This window comes from Crinia signifera, chromosome 4 (assembly GCF_055691185.1).
Source record: "Crinia signifera chromosome 4, ASM5569118v1, whole genome shotgun sequence".
In the NCBI taxonomy this organism is placed as follows: Eukaryota; Metazoa; Chordata; class Amphibia; order Anura; family Myobatrachidae; genus Crinia; species Crinia signifera.
In genome coordinates, this window is record NC_139220.1 from 169527796 (window position 1) to 169546394 (window position 18599).

An 18599-nucleotide genomic window follows, 5' to 3' on the forward strand; every position below is an offset into this window, starting at 1 on the left:
ACACCAGCGTGTGCTGCAGATAGTCGGAACGCTCCTGTGCCTCTGCGTTCTCCCGGGTGACGTCATCACGATGCGTCCCCGCCTGTGGAACGCACGCCGGCAACATAAGCTCTCACAACTTCCGCATACTGACCCGCATGTGTCATCCTGAACCAGGTGTGTTCTAAGGGCACAATAAATGAATAAATGCGCCGTTATAAGTGACAGTGCTTGTACGATCATATGCATCAAAAAAATGCCATACACATGAATAACACATTAAAATAGTGAAAAATATGAAAATACATATAAAAAGAAATAGTACATACAAAAAACAAACATTTAAAAAGAGTAACCCAATTTTCAGTCAGTGTATGAACATATCATCATATAAATTAATAATATAATAGCAGCGCCTACTATGGGCCTGCTGACAACCTTAAATGCATATGAAACGATACTGACCAATACTTTGAAAATATGGGTACAACACCATGGGAGCAGCGGAAGATCATAATAATCTAGCAAACATCCATTACCCTTTCTGGTATAACATAAACTCAGTATCATAGTGTAAACTTCATACCATCTGTAATGATACAGCCCAACCTGTGCTACATGGATTTACAAAAAACTTTGCAATCCATGTTGCTCGTTGAGCCCCCTAGGGGCAATCGTGTCCAGTACATGAATCCATCTTGCCTCAGCCTGAAGGAGCTTTTTACCTCTGTTACCCCCTCTGTAGTGTGGGGGCACATGGTCTATAATCTTAGACCTCAAACTAGCTATACCATGACCCATTTGGGCACAGTGACGGGCCACGGGCTGGTCACTGTTCCCACTAGCCAATGCCTGTCTGATGGCATGGCGATGGTTCGCCATCCTCTCTTTGAACTGACATTCTGTCTTGCCCACGTAATAAAGACCACATGGACAAGACAGAATGTAGACCACGAATTTAGTGGAGCACGTGACCGCAAATCTGATGGGAATTTTGCGGCCAGTGTGAGGATGGTTAATATATTTTACCACTAACAAAGATCCACAAGTAGTGCATCCCACACATTTATAACATCCTGCTGGACGTGTCAAAAAATGAGTGGGTGCTGATTTTTTTGTGAGCTCACTGATATCCAATTTAACCAGGAGGTCATTCAAGTTTTTCCCTCATTTGTAGGCTGGCATAATCTGCAACTTGTTTAAACCTACTAACTCTTTATCCGTAGTGATGAGGGACCACTGCTGTTTGACTCTCCTAGTCACTTCCTGACTATCTTTAGCAAATTGGTTGACCCAAGGAATTTTAGATTTTGTTTGTTCTGTCCTGTCAGGAGGATTTAAAGCTATATCTCTTGGGATCTGTAAAACTTTTTGTTTAATTTTAGTCAGGGAGCTACGTCTGTAACCTCTCTCTTCAAATTTATCTTGCATTAAATCTAGCTGTTTTGAAGTCTCATCAGGGTCACTGGTAATACGACGAACTCTTAACATCTGCGAGAAGGGTAGACCCTCCCGCAGGAATAATGGATGGCAACTTTCGTGGCGTAAAAGAGCGTTTCTATCAGTTTCCTTCACGAAGATGGAAGTAGAAATTTTATTGTTGTTTAACACAATTTTAACATCCAGAAAATTCACCACGCTATCGCTGATAGTGAAGGTGAACTTGACTGGACTGGCCGACTGGTTGTGTGTCTCGAACAAATTAGTGAGGGACTGTGTGGACCCTTGCCAAAAAATCAAAAGGTCATTGATATAACGAAGATATAAAATTACTTTATCACTCTCTGGTCCATGATGAAATAAGGAATCATCGATGGCGCACATAAAAGCATTGGCGTACGATGGGGCCACCGGGGACCCCATCGCACAGCCAAGCCTCTGCCTGTACATTTTGCCATTGAAAGTAAAAGAATTCCTATGCAAGACCAGAAATAACAACTTCATAAACATATGTGAATCAGGACCACAATAAACTTCATTATTGTCAATGAGCGAGCACACTGCATCCATCCCCTGAGTGTGGGGGATGCAAGTGTACAGGCTCGTGACATCGGCACTACACAATAACATGTTCTCTGGCCATGTCTCTACTTGCTGCAAACGTTTAATAAGCATGTTAGAGTCTTTCAAATACGCCTTGGTCTGTTGTATACAAGGGTTCAAGTAGGAATCAAGTAGTGTAGAAACCGGATGATACAAAGATCCCCTGGCAGAAATAATTGGTCTGCCAGGGGGATCTATCAGTTTCTTGTGTACCTTTGGTAAGGTGTAAAACAAGGGTACAATAGGATAGTCGGTTTTCAAGGCCCCACATATGACTTCTGAATTGTGCCCGAAACATGTCGGAGGACTTGTACAGCAAATAAATTGCTTTTTCACTTATCTAAATCCTGGAGTGCCACCTTCTTGCCTACAAACCAGTATATATATATATATATATATATATATATATATATATTTATATTTATAAGATATACAGTACTTAAGAATATTCAAAATCTTTTTATCATAATTTCTTTTGAAGCAAGAATGTGTCTGTGGGCTGAAATGCATTTTTCAGCATTTGCTATTTTATTACACAAATCATGTATATCAGTTTTCCACTATCCTATTAAAATGGATTTGGTGCAGTTTTTGGGAGACAGGTGTATTTGTGTTGGTCTGTACGTGTTTAGATTCTACTTTAGCTATCATATTGTTTGTTTCTGGACGTGATTCAGAGATGTACGCTAATGTATTCACTGCTGGGAAATTTGCACACAACTGTTGTACGAAAATATGATAATACCGCAGCCAAATGCATTTGTATTGAGATGACACTGACACACGTTTTCAAATACCAGCAGCTATGTATAAACACCCTGAAGATGGGATGTTGCCCATAGCAACCAATCAGATTCTTCTTCTTATTTATGTAGCACCTTCTGAAAGATAATAGAATAGAATCTGATTGGTTGCTATAGGCATCATCTTATCTTCAATAGAACTCCCATCTTAGTAAATTTACCTCACATCAGAGACAGATTTAGAACTCATGGGGCCCTAAGCTAAATACTGGTTTGGTGCCCTCTTCAAACAATTTATAGCACTATGGTTTATAGCCAGGGCTATTTTTCAGTAGGCTCCAGCAGGATCTAAGGCCCTTATTCTAGTTCACTCTTTCTGACAAAATATTTGTTAGACGGACAAAACCATGTGCACTGATGGTGAGGCAGGTGTTACTTGTGCAGAGATAATTAGATTTGGGTGGGGTTTTACACCTGCCTCACCTGCAGTGCACATGGTTTTGTCCATCTAACAAATATTTTGTCAGAGAGAGTGAACTAGAATAAGGGCCTTAGTATCTGCTGGAGCCTTCTGAAAAATAACCCTGTTTATAGAACTAGCAGCATGGTTGCTGGAAGTGAGATACCAGTGCCACTGTTACTACAGTATGTACTGGATCACATATGCAGGCTGAAACACACCCCAAAATGGTAGCGACACACCTGCATTTAGCAATCACTCCGTCTGCCACATTTCAAATAAAACCTCTCTGAAACTGCTATTACAACACCATTGCGGCACATGCAAAATTGGCCAATAATCGCCAACTCTGACTGAGGCCCTTTGTTATTGAATAATGTATAATAAATTATGAAATAGTATCCATTGAATCTGGGTAACAAATATTACACATTTAAGAAAGGTCTCCCATAGTCAGATTCATGCGAGGAAAATACAAAATGAGATCAAATTTTACAGTTTTAAGCATGCTGAAATGTCTGCAGGGTGACATGGTAATATGACCTACCTTTAGACGGAGTAATCCACTTACTGTATTTGTTTTCCTTCATTCTACAGTGATTGATTTGCGCAAGGAAAAAAGTATGCATTATTTTGCATCCCCAATTTGTATGTCTCCACAGTTTAGAACAAAACATTTTCAGAATATGCCCAATATATTGAAAACCCAATTGAACAGAAGAGATTGGTGTTTGGATTAAAAAATGTCTGGAGCTGTCTATGTACTGTACTGTATGTGCACAGGGGCGGATCCAGGATAAAATGACAGGGGGGGGCACCATGATAAAAGAGGGTTTAGGTGGGGGAGGGCCAGTGTTAGTGGTGCCAGTGTACATGCTAAGAGAGCGGCAGAGAGAGGGTGGCAATGGGATTAAAAATAGGCCCTGGCATTTAAAGTGCACAGGCCCACCATGGCAACAAAAGGGAAGGATGTAGTTGTGCGCGCGCCGAAGGCGCGCTCTGGAAAAGGGGGTGTGTCCACTCAACAGGGGGAATGTCCTTGAGTGTAGTGTACAACACCATATACAACTTCTACACATTATGCAACAAAATACTAGACCCCATTATACTTGCCCCTTACACATGATGCCAAATGGAATGAGCCAAAATTCAAACAATGCCACATGGATTGTGTCAAAATTCACATAATGCCACACGGATTGAGCCAAAATTTACATAATAACACACGGATTGAGCCAAAATTCACATAATGCCAAATGCATTGAGCCAAAACTCACATAATGCCAAATGGATTGAGCCAAAATTCACATAATGCCACATGGATTGTGTCAAAATTCACATAATGCCACACGGATTGAGCCAAATTCATAAAATGCCATATGATTTGAGCCAAAATTCACATAATGCCACATGGAATGAGCCAAAATTCACATAATGCCACACGGATTGAGCCAAAATTCACATAATGCCACACGGATTGAGACAAAATTCACATAATGCCACATGGATTGAGCCAGAATTCACATAATGCCACATGGATTGTGCCAGAATTCACATAATGCCACACAGATTAAGACAAAATTCACAATACGCTTCATAAACAGGGACATTGTCCACCAAAGGCGCGCATTAAACATTTACACCATAATGTCCATTGCATGTTAAGTTACACGGCATGATGTCCATTATGTATTATGCCAAACACCATAATGCCTATTAAAAATTATGCTACATACAGTAAGTGCTGCTTATCTACATGCTCATTGCCAAGGGTTCCATGCTCATTGCCAGAGGTTCCATGCGCGTTGCCATGTGGGATTACATGCTCGTTGCCAACGGGGAATACATGCTCGTGATAAATGGGGGACAGCCGCCGCCAGGCAGAAGTGATAGCCACTGACAGTGGCATAGCCTGGCTGTATTCCGAGCACTGCAGGTCCCAGCTATTTGAAATAATACCCATTTCACACCAGAAAATGCATTCCCAGGTTGGCTCCTTTTACACCAGCCTAGTCCCTGCATTTTCTGGTGTGAGGGGGAGAGAAAACCACCCCTCCCCCCCTTTAACCAGTCATCTCATTTAACTGGCTATATCTTCGGAACTAACTGACCCATTTACATGAGACAAGTATCATATTGAAGAACTTTTGAGTGGGCTAAGAATGATTTTGGTCCAGTGAAACTGGAACGTTTGGTTCCAGAGTAACCTGCCCTCAAAGAACATGGACAGCCATGAAATTACATTTCAAAAATAAAAAAAATCAATTTACATGCTATATCTCTGGAACCGATTGACCGATATGGACCATCCTGGTATCATATTAAAGGCCCAGCGATTTGGAATTCAACCACAAGCTCCTGTGATGCCAGGGGGGGAACTGGCAGCCGTCGGAACCGGGTAGCGGTCGGAATTGACGGGTCCCATATTATCCTATGGGGAAAAAATGTTACTGCTTTGCCAGGCGATATCTCCGGTTCCCGGGGGGCTAGAGACATGGGGCTGGGCTCGTTGGAAAGCACTGGTCCTCATCTACAAAATGAATGACAGGGGGGGCACGTGCCCAGGTGCCCCCCCCCTGAATCCGCCACTGTATGTGCATCATAATATCATAATAATATTAAGAGTAATTTAACATTAACAGAAAGTATAAAAATAAATAAAAAGAAAACCGCAAAAGAACATGAGGAATAACCCAGCATATTTGGGGTTCTTATTGTCTATTAAATGGGGTTTATATGTTTGTTTGTTTACTTTACTGTTATATGTTTCATTAACTGCTTAATGTTAGACTGCACTTTGTAGATCAGCTAAATATTTATTGCCTTAATTTGTTTTTCTAAGTATATATATCTAAGTATATATTTAAGTATTAACTTATCATGCCTAATGTATAGTTCAGTGGTTCCCGATGTGTGCCTAAGTACCCTGAGGTGCTGCAGTGCACCTGTTGGGGTGCCTTGGCTTGGTGGTTCAGGACAAAATAAAATTATTTACAGTCCAAGGCCCTTATTCTGATTGATGCGGACTTTACCGCGTTCTTACGGATCGCGTCTTTACGGCGTCTGCGCATGCGTGGAGAACGCTACGCGCATGTGCCACGCCTTGACTCGGTACCAGTTCGGACAAAGCCCGTCCAAAACTGGTCACCGCAATCAGTCGGGAAATAGGGGCGTATTATGGGCGTCATGCGGAATGACACATGGGCGTAGTTTCAAAGTGGGCAAAACGGGGCGGAAACATGGGCGGACACGGGGGAGTACACTTATGTTGGGGGGCGTACATTCGGAAACCACTCCGAATGCACGCGAGCAAAAAGGGCTGAAATGTGCGGTGTCCACAAGTGTACTATTGCTTTGCGGACACCACTCGTTCATGCGGTAGGCGAACGTACGCCTAATGACTACAACCATTAACACCTGAACCCAATACAATCTACTCCTTTACTCATTACTCACTAATAGGACGCTTGTCAGTGCTTTAATTGAAACCATTGCACTTCAATTGCTGTAAGGGTTAATGTGTGCTATGCATGTGTTAGGCATGCTTGTAAGGATATATTGGAATCTAATTGATTCCAATTCCAAATAAGCAGTTTTTTATGAGGATAGGTAATTGAATAAGTGGGTCATGTGATGTCTTGCAGAAGATACTTCATAGTGGGTTGTTTGGCGTAAATCCTCCGCTTACGTGCGGTAGCACCGCTTGGCTCCCGTTCGGATGCGGTATTCCCGAGCATACTCTGTAATACTCTGTAATACCGTGCCGAATCGGAGTGTTTCTCCCGCACACGCATGGTTTGTATGTCGTCCGTAAACACGCCCTGTTCTTAAAGAGTGAGTCCGTCCGAATGCGGAGGACACGTGGGCGTTTCTACGGACGATGGCCGCATGCGGCAAAACACCGTGGCGTGCGGACCGCTCCGTAAGAATGCGGGAATATCCGCACAGATCTGAATAAGGGCCCAAGTGATGGGTAAAACCAGTGCTTGTGTTTTATAGTTCATTGGGTCAACTCTATTTAGGTCGACATGCATTGGACCGACCACTAAAGGTCAACAAGGCTCAGGTTGGCATTTGAAATAGGTCAACATGGCTAAGGTTGACAGGGTCGAAGGTCGACACAAGCATTAGGTCAACAATGGCAAATTTGGCAGAATGAATGATAAAGTACCAACCAATATACTTTTTCATTTTTTTAAAACAAGCGGTACTTCATCTCTCTCCATTTTTTGCATCTCCAAGCTTTGTTACATCTCTGACAGTCCTATATCCGTCTTGAACCACTCACTAAGCAACTATTATTTATAGCTAGATGCCCGTTAAACAACACTTCATCAGTTTGACATATATTGCTACCAATTTGATGAACATAGAAATAGTTATTTCAGCTTGGATACCTCATAAACATTGCCCAGTACAACATAGAGATATTGAGTGTTCTGAAAATACTGAATGTATTTATTAGTGACCTGCTGATAGTTTTACTACTTCCGTCTGCACACCAATTTCATATGTTTTTATTACTCTTGGATTCAGGGGCGGATTGGGACTTGAATCCAGCCCGGGAAAAATCTTGCAGCAGCCAGAGGGGCGGGGGGGGGGTCTGGTGGTGGCGGCGGTGTATGTCATGGAGGGGTGTAGCGGTAGTGTATGTAATGCAGGGGGGGGGTCGCGGTGTATGTAATCCGGGGGGAGGGGGGCCTCGTGGTGTATGTAATGTAGGGGTTGGTGTAATGTATTGAGTGGTCTCCCCTCACCTCCTGCTTTCTGCTTGGTGCCTGTGGGAAGGACCGTGGCTCCAGATGCTGAGCGGAGGGACGGCGGAGCTTCTCCAGCCAGGCAGAGGGGGAACGGGAGCCGGGAGCCTGCTGCCGCCGCACTTGAAGGCCCATGGGAGGTACTGTGCACTGTCGCGCATGAGCAGCAGCCCTCTCGCGACCATTTTGGATTTGGGCAGTCAGCCCAGGGGGAGCGCGGCTGGCCCGTTTTTAATGAGTTTTGGCCCGGCCCACCCGGAAATGGCCCGTTTTCCCGGCGGGCCAATCCGCCCCCTGCTTGGATTACTTGCTTACAATGTGAGAAGCATATCTTATGCTACACATTACAGAGAGAGTTTGCATTTCATTAGATTTTATGCATGAGACACTTTGCATTTAGGGCTCTGCGGGTGGCATCATTGGTGCCCCCAGGGCTGCCATCAGAAATAGTGATAAAATAGGCAGGGCCTCCCTTTTCTTTCTCAAACACCTGCAATGCCTGGTGAGACCTGTGTCTGCAGCACTGGCCACACTACTTCACCTTTACATCGCTTTAAGGTATATGTGAACTTTGTTTATGACATATTATACTTAATAAACTCCACTCCTGGGCCCCCTTTCTGTCTGGGCCCAGGAATGGAGTCTCTGCAGTCCGTATCCCCACCCTACTCTGATGGCTGCCCTGATTGCCCCTGTGTCTGGCAAGTCGGTGTCTAGAATTACACCCTTAAGTCAGGATCTCTGCTAAAGCCTGTGCAGCCACCCTGTTACAACACTGCATTTACATTATTTTTTGCTTTAAGATACTTCCCTATAACTAAAATGCTGCTAATTCCTACCCAGCAGCACCTCTCCAACCAAAATCATTACCAAAATCATTACCAACATAATCCATTCTTGTTTATTGCAAGGTTAATAAAGACAGCTGGATAATTGGCATCAGGTGGGAAGTTATTATTGTATTACAATAAACCATTATTATAAAAAAATGGTACAAGTGATATATAATTCACTTTTATTGTTGTTAAATATCCTTGTCAGCATTCCTTAACCCCTTCCCGACATTTGACGTATATATACGTCATGGCCGGGATGTACTTCCCGACACATGACGTATATATACGTCATGACTTCAAAGTGCCACTGCGTCTCGAGACGCAGTGACAGAGGGACGATGTCTGCTGTCCCTGACAGCAGACATGTCCCTGCATGCCCAGGTGGGGCTGCGATGCCGCCCCCCCGTCGGCGATCGCTGTGATTGGCTGTTCAGTGTGAACAGCCATTCACAGCGTTTTCCTGTGTTACTGGCGAATCAGACGCTCGGTAACACAGGTGTCAATCACCGCCGGGCGTCAGGGGGCATGAGGGGGTCATCGGTGACGACGACACCTCACCCCACCTGCCCCCAAGGCTGTGATTGGTCCGTGGGACCCACGGACCAATCACAGCCAAGGCGCGTGATTTAAACTAACGGTGACTGCGCTGCAGACGCCATTCCGGTCTGGAATTGCGTGCAGAGCGGTCACCGTGCCAATCTGTCGTGATACATACCTGATCCTTGCCTGAAACTTACCTGATCACCGCTGGTAGCGTGCTGCCAGCAGCTGGATTCTTCCTGGATCTTGTGACTTCTGTGTGTGCTGCTGCAGCAGTGTCATAGAGTCACAGATCGTGAGAGATAGGGACAGATAGTGACAGAGAGTGATAGAGAGTGATAGAGAGTGATAGATAGTGAGAGATAGTGACAGAGAGTGATAGAGAGTGCTATATTTTGTGTCTGCTACCCCCCCTTTTGTGCTGATCAGTATATCTGTGCTGATCAGCAACTTTTTGGGGGTGCAGGGTTTTTTTTTTTTATATATACCTGTCAGTTGCTGCCAGTTGCACTGTCAGTTGCACCAAAGGTTGTGCACCTGCTGCCCCTCACTGGTAATCAGTGTCGCATCACTGATCACCTTTTTTTTTTTTTTTTGAGGGTGCTGTGGGGTCTTTTTTGAATTTTTTTTTTTACACACACTGTGATTTTGTGGGTGTCCTGTGGCCACTGTGCGCTGATCAGTGACGTACATCACTAATCAGCTTTTTCGGCACAGGGTTGATCTATTTTTTTTTTTTTTATCAAATTCCTGTTGCCTTTGAGCGCTGTTCAGTGACGGACGTTACTGACCAACATCTGTGCTCAATTTTTGGCACAGGACCTTTTTTTTTTTTTTTAACCCCTTCAATTTTTTTTTTTTTTATTGGGATCAAATTCCTGTATAAAGTATTTTTTTTTCTGCACTACATACACACTACACACTACATACCCCCCCCGGGTTGAAATAAAGTTTGTACCCCCCCTACACTATACACGTGTTGAAACATTACACTTACAGAAACACAAAAATAAAAATGGCATCCCAAATGTCATCCCAAATGTCATCCCAAATGTCATCCCAGTCATCCAGAAGAATGTATTCAGCGGAGGAGGCATATGCCATGCTTGCCTCTGACTCTGACACAGCCAGTGATGCAAGCGGGGAATTTGAAGGATTCGCCTTAAGCTCCTCTTCCTCCTCTGCTGATGAGGGACCCCCTCAAAGACACCCCCATAGAGCAGCTGAGACCCCCCCCCAAATGATTGATCCCGTATGGACCCCACCACCAGACAATTTTGAGCCCCAGGTTCCTGAGTTTTTGGCCATCCCAGGAATCCAATTTGATTCAGCAGGTCTCAGAGAAATTGACTTTTTCAAATTATTTTTCTCTGATGATTTTATAAATTTAATGGTGGACCAAACTAATTTATATGCCCAGCAGTTTATTGCTCAAAACCCCACGTCATAATTTGCTAGGTGGACCCCTGTAGATGCAGTAGAGATGATGACGTTTTGGGGTCTGGTGTTACATATGGGCATAGTAAAAAAGCCAGAAATTAGGCAATATTGGAGTACAGATGTTCTGTACAGCACCCCATTTTACCGTATGGCCATGACTCGGGCTCGTTTTGAGATAATCCTTAAATTTTTGCATTACAACGATAATGCACAGTGCCCACCCAGAGATGATCCCACCTTTGACCGGCTATTCAAAGTCAGGCCGGTTGTTGATCATTTCAGTGCCAAATTTGCAGAGATGTACATCCCTGAAAAATTTATTTGTATTGACGAGTCCCTTATACATTTTAAAGGAAGGGTTAAATTCCGCCAGTACCTTCCCAGTAAGAGGGCAAGGTATGGCATAAAAATGTATAAGCTGTGTGAAAGCACCTCAGGGTACACCCACAGGTTTAGGGTATATGAAGGGAAGGATTCAAGAATTGAACCGCCAGAATGCCCCCCCTCCCTCGTAGGTGTTAGTGGAAAAATTGTCTGGGATTTAGTGCACCCCTTCCTGGATAAAGGTTATCACCTCTATGTGGATAACTTTTACACTAGCATCCCCCTGTTTAAGGCCCTTGGTTCAAGAGGTACAGCAGCTTGCGGTACTGTGCGTAAGAACCAAAGAGGCCTCCCAAAAACGCACATTGCCCAAGTAATGAGAAGGGGTGAAAGCAGGGGAATATGCACCGAAAATATGTTGTTGGTCAAATATAAGGACAAGAGGGATGTCCTTATACTGACAACAATTCATGGAGACAGTACCACCTCCATCCCTGTACGAGGTACCAGTACCCACACCTCAAAACCTAATTGTATCCTAGATTACAATAGGTACATGGGCGGAGTGGATCTTTCAGATCAGGTACTGAAGCCGTACAGTGCCCTGCGGAAAACAAAAATCTGGTACAAGAAGCTGGCCGTGTATATCATCCAGATGGCACTGTATAACGCTTACGTGCTATTCCGTTCTACCAGCCAGAGGGGGACATTTATGCACTTTCAAGAGGAAGTCATAAAGGGCCTAATATTTGGGAACCAGCAGGCAGAGGGCCCCAGTACTTCTAGTACTGGCCCCCGTATTGTACCAGGGCAGCATTTTCCTAACGAAATCCCCTCCACTGCAAGAAAGGGCAGGACACAAAAAAGGTGCAAAGTTTGCTATAAAAAGGGAATAAGAAAGGAAACTATTTTCCACTGTGAAACTTGCCCCGACAAACCCGGCCTATGTATAAAGGAGTGTTTTAAAATATACCACACATCTATGGATTATTAGGTTCATCATTTCACCGTGCTTCGGGGGTCTTGCTAATGCCACATAGCACCCACCATTCATTCCACCAGAATCTGAGCTGCAAAATCCAAAAATCACTCCTTCCCTTCTGAGTCCTGCCATGCACCCAACTGGTATTTTTTGGTCACATATGAGGCATTGCCATGCTCGGGAGAAATTGGGGCACAGATTTTGTGGTGCTTTTTCTCCTTCATACCTTCTGAAAATGAAAAATTTTGAGCCAGAACTGCATTTTTGTGTAAAAAAATGTAATTTTTCATTTTCACTGCCCAGTTGTATCAAAATTGGTGAAACCCCTGGGGGTTTGAAATGTACACTATACCCCTAGATGAATTCCCTGAGGGGTGTAGTTTGCAAAATGGGGTCACTTGTGGGGGGGTTCCACTGTATTGGTGCTTTGGGGGTCTTGCTAATGCGACATAGCACCCACCAACATTCCACCAGAATCTGTGCTGCAAAATCCAAATATCACTCCTTCCCTTCTGAGTCCTGCCACTTTTTGGTCACACATGAGGCATTGCCGTACTCGGGAGAAATTAGGGCACAGATTTTGGGGTGCTTTTTCTCCTTCATACCTTCTGAAAATGAATAATTTTGAGCCAGAACTGCATTTTTGTGTAAAAAAATGTAATTTTTCATTTTCACTGCCCAGTTGTATCAAAATTGGTGAAACCCCTGGGGGTTTGAAATGTACACTATACCCCTAGATGAATTCCCTGAGGGGTGTAGTTTGCAAAATGGGGTCACTTGTGGGGGGGTTCCACTGTATTGGTGCTTTGGGGGTCTTGCTAATGCGACATAGCACCCACCAACATTCCACCAGAATCTGTGCTGCAAAATCCAAAAATCACTCCTTCCCTTCTGAGTCCTGCCATGCACCCAAATGGTATTTTTTGGTCACATGTGAGACATTGCCGTACTCGGGAGAAATTGGGGCACAGATTTTGGGGTGCTTTTTCTCCTTCATTCCTTGTGAAAATGAAAAATTTTGAGCCAGAACTGCATTTTTGTGTAAAAAATGTAATTTTTCATTTGCACAGCCCAGTTGTATCAAAATTGGTGAAACCCTTGGGGGTTTGAAATGTACACTATACCCCTAGATGAATTCCCTGAGGGGTGTAGTTTGCAAAATGGGGTCACTTGTGGGGGGGTTCCACTGTATTGGTGCTTGGGGGGTCTTGCTAATGCGACATAGCACCCACCAACATTCCACCAGAATCTGAGCTGCAAAATCCAAAAATCACTCCTTCCCTTCTGAGTCCTGCCATGCACCCAAATGGTATTTTTTGGTCACATGTGAGGCATTGCCGTACTCGGGAGAAATTGGGGCACAGATTTTGGGGTGCTTTTTCTCCTTCATACCTTCTGAAAATGAAAAATTTTGAGCCAGAACTGCATTTTTGTGTAAAAAAATGTAATTTTTCATTTGCACAGCCCAGTTGTATCAAAATTGGTGAAACCCCTGGGGGTTTGAAATGTACACTATACCCCTAGATGAATTCCCTGAGGGGTGTAGTTTGCAAAATGGGGTCACTTGTGGGGGGGTTCCACTGTATTGGTGCTTTGGGGGTCTTGCTAATGCGACATAGCACCCACCAACATTCCACCAGAATCTGTGCTGCAAAATCCAAAAATCACTCCTTCCCTTCTGAGTCCTGCCATGCACCCAAATGGTATTTTTTGGTCACATGTGAGACATTGCCGTACTCGGGAGAAATTGGGGCACAGATTTTGGGGTGCTTTTTCTCCTTCATTCCTTGTGAAAATGAAAAATTTTGAGCCAGAACTGCATTTTTGTGTAAAAAATGTAATTTTTCATTTGCACAGCCCAGTTGTATCAAAATTGGTGAAACCCTTGGGGGTTTGAAATGTACACTATACCCCTAGATGAATTCCCTGAGGGGTGTAGTTTGCAAAATGGGGTCACTTGTGGGGGGGTTCCACTGTATTGGTGCTTGGGGGGTCTTGCTAATGCGACATAGCACCCACCAACATTCCACCAGAATCTGAGCTGCAAAATCCAAAAATCACTCCTTCCCTTCTGAGTCCTGCCATGCACCCAAATGGTATTTTTTGGTCACATGTGAGGCATTGCCGTACTCGGGAGAAATTGGGGCACAGATTTTGGGGTGCTTTTTCTCCTTCATACCTTCTGAAAATGAAAAATTTTGAGCCAGAACTGCATTTTTGTGTAAAAAAATGTAATTTTTCATTTTCACTGCCCAGTTGTATCAAAATTGGTGAAACCCCTGGGGGTTTGAAATGTACACTATACCCCTAGATGAATTCCCTGAGGGGTGTAGTTTGCAAAATGGGGTCACTTGTGGGGGGGGTTCCACTGTATTGGTGCTTTGGGGGTCTTGCTAATGCGACATAGCACCCACCAACATTCCACCAGAATCTGTGCTGCAAAATCCAAAAATCACTCCTTCCCTTCTGAGTCCTGCCATGCACCCAAATGGTATTTTTTGGTCACATGTGAGACATTGCCGTACTCGGGAGAAATTGGGGCACAGATTTTGGGGTGCTTTTTCTCCTTCATTCCTTGTGAAAATGAAAAATTTTGAGCCAGAACTGCATTTTTGTGTAAAAAATGTAATTTTTCATTTGCACAGCCCAGTTGTATCAAAATTGGTGAAACCCCTGGGGGTTTGAAATGTACACTATACCCCTAGATGAATTCCCTGAGGGGTGTAGTTTGCAAAATGGGGTCACTTGTGGGGGGTTCCACTGTATTGGTGCTTTGGGGGTCTTGCTAATGCGACATAGCACCCACCAACATTCCACCAGAATCTGTGCTGCAAAATCCAAAAATCACTCCTTCCCTTCTGAGTCCTGCCATGCACCCAAATGGTATTTTTTGGTCACATGTGAGACATTGCCGTACTCGGGAGAAATTGGGGCACAGATTTTGGGGTGCTTTTTCTCCTTCATTCCTTGTGAAAATGAAAAATTTTAAAGCCAGAACTGCATTTTTGTGTAAAAAATGTAATTTTTCATTTGCACAGCCCAGTTGTATCAAAATTGGTGAAACCCCTGGGGGTTTGAAATGTACACTATACCCCTAGATGAATTCCCTGAGGGGTGTAGTTTGCAAAATGGGGTCACTTGTGGGGGGGTTCCACTGTATTGGTGCTTGGGGGGTCTTGCTAATGCGACATAGCACCCACCAACATTCCACCAGAATCTGAGCTGCAAAATCCAAAAATCACTCCTTCCCTTCTGAGTCCTGCCATGCACCCAAATGGTATTTTTTGGTCACATGTGAGGCATTGCCGTACTCGGGAGAAATTGGGGCACAGATTTTGGGGTGCTTTTTCTCCTTCATACCTTCTGAAAATGAAAAATTTTGAGCCAGAACTGCATTTTTGTGTAAAAAAATGTAATTTTTCATTTTCACTGCCCAGTTGTATCAAAATTGGTGAAACCCCTGGGGGTTTGAAATGTACACTATACCCCTAGATGAATTCCCTGAGGGGTGTAGTTTGCAAAATGGGGTCACTTGTGGGGGGGGTTCCACTGTATTGGTGCTTTGGGGGTCTTGCTAATGCGACATAGCACCCACCAACATTCCACCAGAATCTGTGCTGCAAAATCCAAAAATCACTCCTTCCCTTCTGAGTCCTGCCATGCACCCAAATGGTATTTTTTGGTCACATGTGAGACATTGCCGTACTCGGGAGAAATTGGGGCACAGATTTTGGGGTGCTTTTTCTCCTTCATTCCTTGTGAAAATGAAAAATTTTGAGCCAGAACTGCATTTTTGTGTAAAAAATGTAATTTTTCATTTGCACAGCCCAGTTGTATCAAAATTGGTGAAACCCCTGGGGGTTTGAAATGTACACTATACCCCTAGATGAATTCCCTGAGGGGTGTAGTTTGCAAAATGGGGTCACTTGTGGGGGGGTTCCACTGTATTGGTGCTTGGGGGGTCTTGCTAATGCGACATAGCACCCACCAACATTCCACCAGAATCTGAGCTGCAAAATCCAAAAATCACTCCTTCCCTTCTGAGTCCTGCCATGCACCCAAATGGTATTTTTTGGTCACATGTGAGGCATTGCCGTACTCGGGAGAAATTGGGGCACAGATTTTGGGGTGCTTTGTCTCCTTCATTCCTTGTGAAAATGAAAAATTTTGAGCCAGAACTGCATTTTTGTGTAAAAAATTTAATTTTTCATTTTCACTGCCCAGTTGTATCAAAATTGGTGAAACCCCTGGGGGTTTGAAATGTACACTATACCCCTAGATGAATTCCCTGAGGGGTGTAGTTTGCAAAATGGGGTCACTTGTGGGGGGGTTCCACTGTATTGGTGCTTTGGGGGTCTTGCTAATGCGACATAGCACCCACCAACATTCCACCAGAATCTGTGCCGCAAAATCCAAAAATCACTCCTTCCCTTCTGAGTCCTGCCATGCACCCAAATGGTATTTTTTGGTCACATGTGAGACATTGCCGTACTCGGGAGAAATTGGGGCACAGATTTTGGGGTGCTTTTTCTCCTTCATTCCTTGTGAAAATGAAAAATTTTGAGCCAGAACTGCATTTTTGTGTAAAAAATGTAATTTTTCATTTGCACAGCCCAGTTGTATCAAAATTGGTGAAACCCCTGGGGGTTTGAAATGTACACTATACCCCTAGATGAATTCCCTGAGGGGTGTAGTTTGCAAAATGGGGTCACTTGTGGGGGGGTTCCACTGTATTGGTGCTTGGGGGGTCTTGCTAATGCGACATAGCACCCACCAACATTCCACCAGAATCTGAGCTGCAAAATCCAAAAATCACTCCTTCCCTTCTGAGTCCTGCCATGCACCCAAATGGTATTTTTTGGTCACATGTGAGGCATTGCCGTACTCGGGAGAAATTGGGGCACAGATTTTGGGGTGCTTTGTCTCCTTCATTCCTTGTGAAAATGAAAAATTTTGAGCCAGAACTGCATTTTTGTGTAAAAAATTTAATTTTTCATTTTCACTGCCCAGTTGTACCACAATTGGTGAAACCCCTGGGGGTTTGAAATGTACACTATACCCCTAGATGAATTTTCTGAGGGGTGTAGTTTGCAAAATGGGGTCACTTGTGGGGGGGTTCCTAAATTTTAGCATCTTATGGTGCCTAGAAACCTACATGGTGCCTAAAAAATAATCTCATAAAAAGGAGGCTCCAAAATCAAGTAGGTGCTCCTTCTATTATGAAGCCTGTGGTTTGGTCAACGTGCACACTAGGGCCACATATAGGATATTTATGAAAACAAAAGAATTGGGGGAATCAATTTTTAGTCACATTTCTCTAGTAAAATCTACTGTGTTCCTTAGAAAAATGTACTAAATTGCAAATCTGCAAAAAAAATGAAATTTTGAAATTTCACCTACACTTTGTTTTAATTCCTGTGAAACACCTAAAGGGTTAACAAACTTCCAAAATGCTGTTTTGAATACTGTGAGGGGTGCAGTTTTTGAAATGGCATCATTTATGGGGGTGTCTCACATACAAGTCCCTCAAAGTCACATCAGAACTGAACTGGTCCCTAAAAAAATCAGTGTTTGAAATTTTCTTGAAAATTTGAGAATTTGCTATTCATATTGTAAGCCTCCTAGTGTCCAAAAAAATTAAAAGGAAGTTGAAATAATGATGGAAACATAAAGTAGACATATGGTCTATGTTAGTTATTAACTATTTTGAGTGGTATGATTATTTGTATCACAAGCAGAAAATTTAACATTTTGCAAATTGCTAAATTTTCCATTTTTTTACGACATTTTGGTATTTTTCACAAAAAAACACAGACTGTATCGACCCAAATTTACTACTAATTTGAAGTACAATGTGTCACGAGAAAACAATCTCAAAATCACTGGGATAAGTAAAAGCAAAAAAAAGTTATCCCCACTTAAGTGATACATGTCAGATTTGAAAAAAAGGGCTCTGTCAGGAAGGCAAAAACTGGCTGTGTCAGGAAGGGGTTAATATGAATTAGAGCAAATCCTTTTTTTTTTTCTCATGCACAGCTGCAGTGGAAGCAGGCCGCACAGTCTGGAATGGGGGGGGGGTGAGCAATTCCAGCATGCTCTGCAGCAGTTATAGCATGGCCCAATAGCAAAACTGTAGCAGGGCATGCTGTTATGTGTAGTTCTACAGCAGCTAGAGGGCAACTTATTGCCTATCCTTGCCTTAGATACACTTTAAAAGATCTCAAATCAGCAGAGTGTGGGCTAACTGCTGGAAGTTCTTAATGCCTATAGTACTCTGGACTGGCGGTCCCATGGTGAGGAGTTTCTTCCCTCTGAAACTGCCAGTCCTGTTTTAAATAAACTGGAAGAACTTACAGTCGGAAGACACTACACAGCCATCTCAGTGTCTCTAGCTCCCATCCTGATCATATTCATGTGGGGTGATGGAGGGGCTCAGTGATGGTTTAAGAATGTCAGCACACTGGGGGTGACAGTGCAGTGGAGTTTTTTACTGTA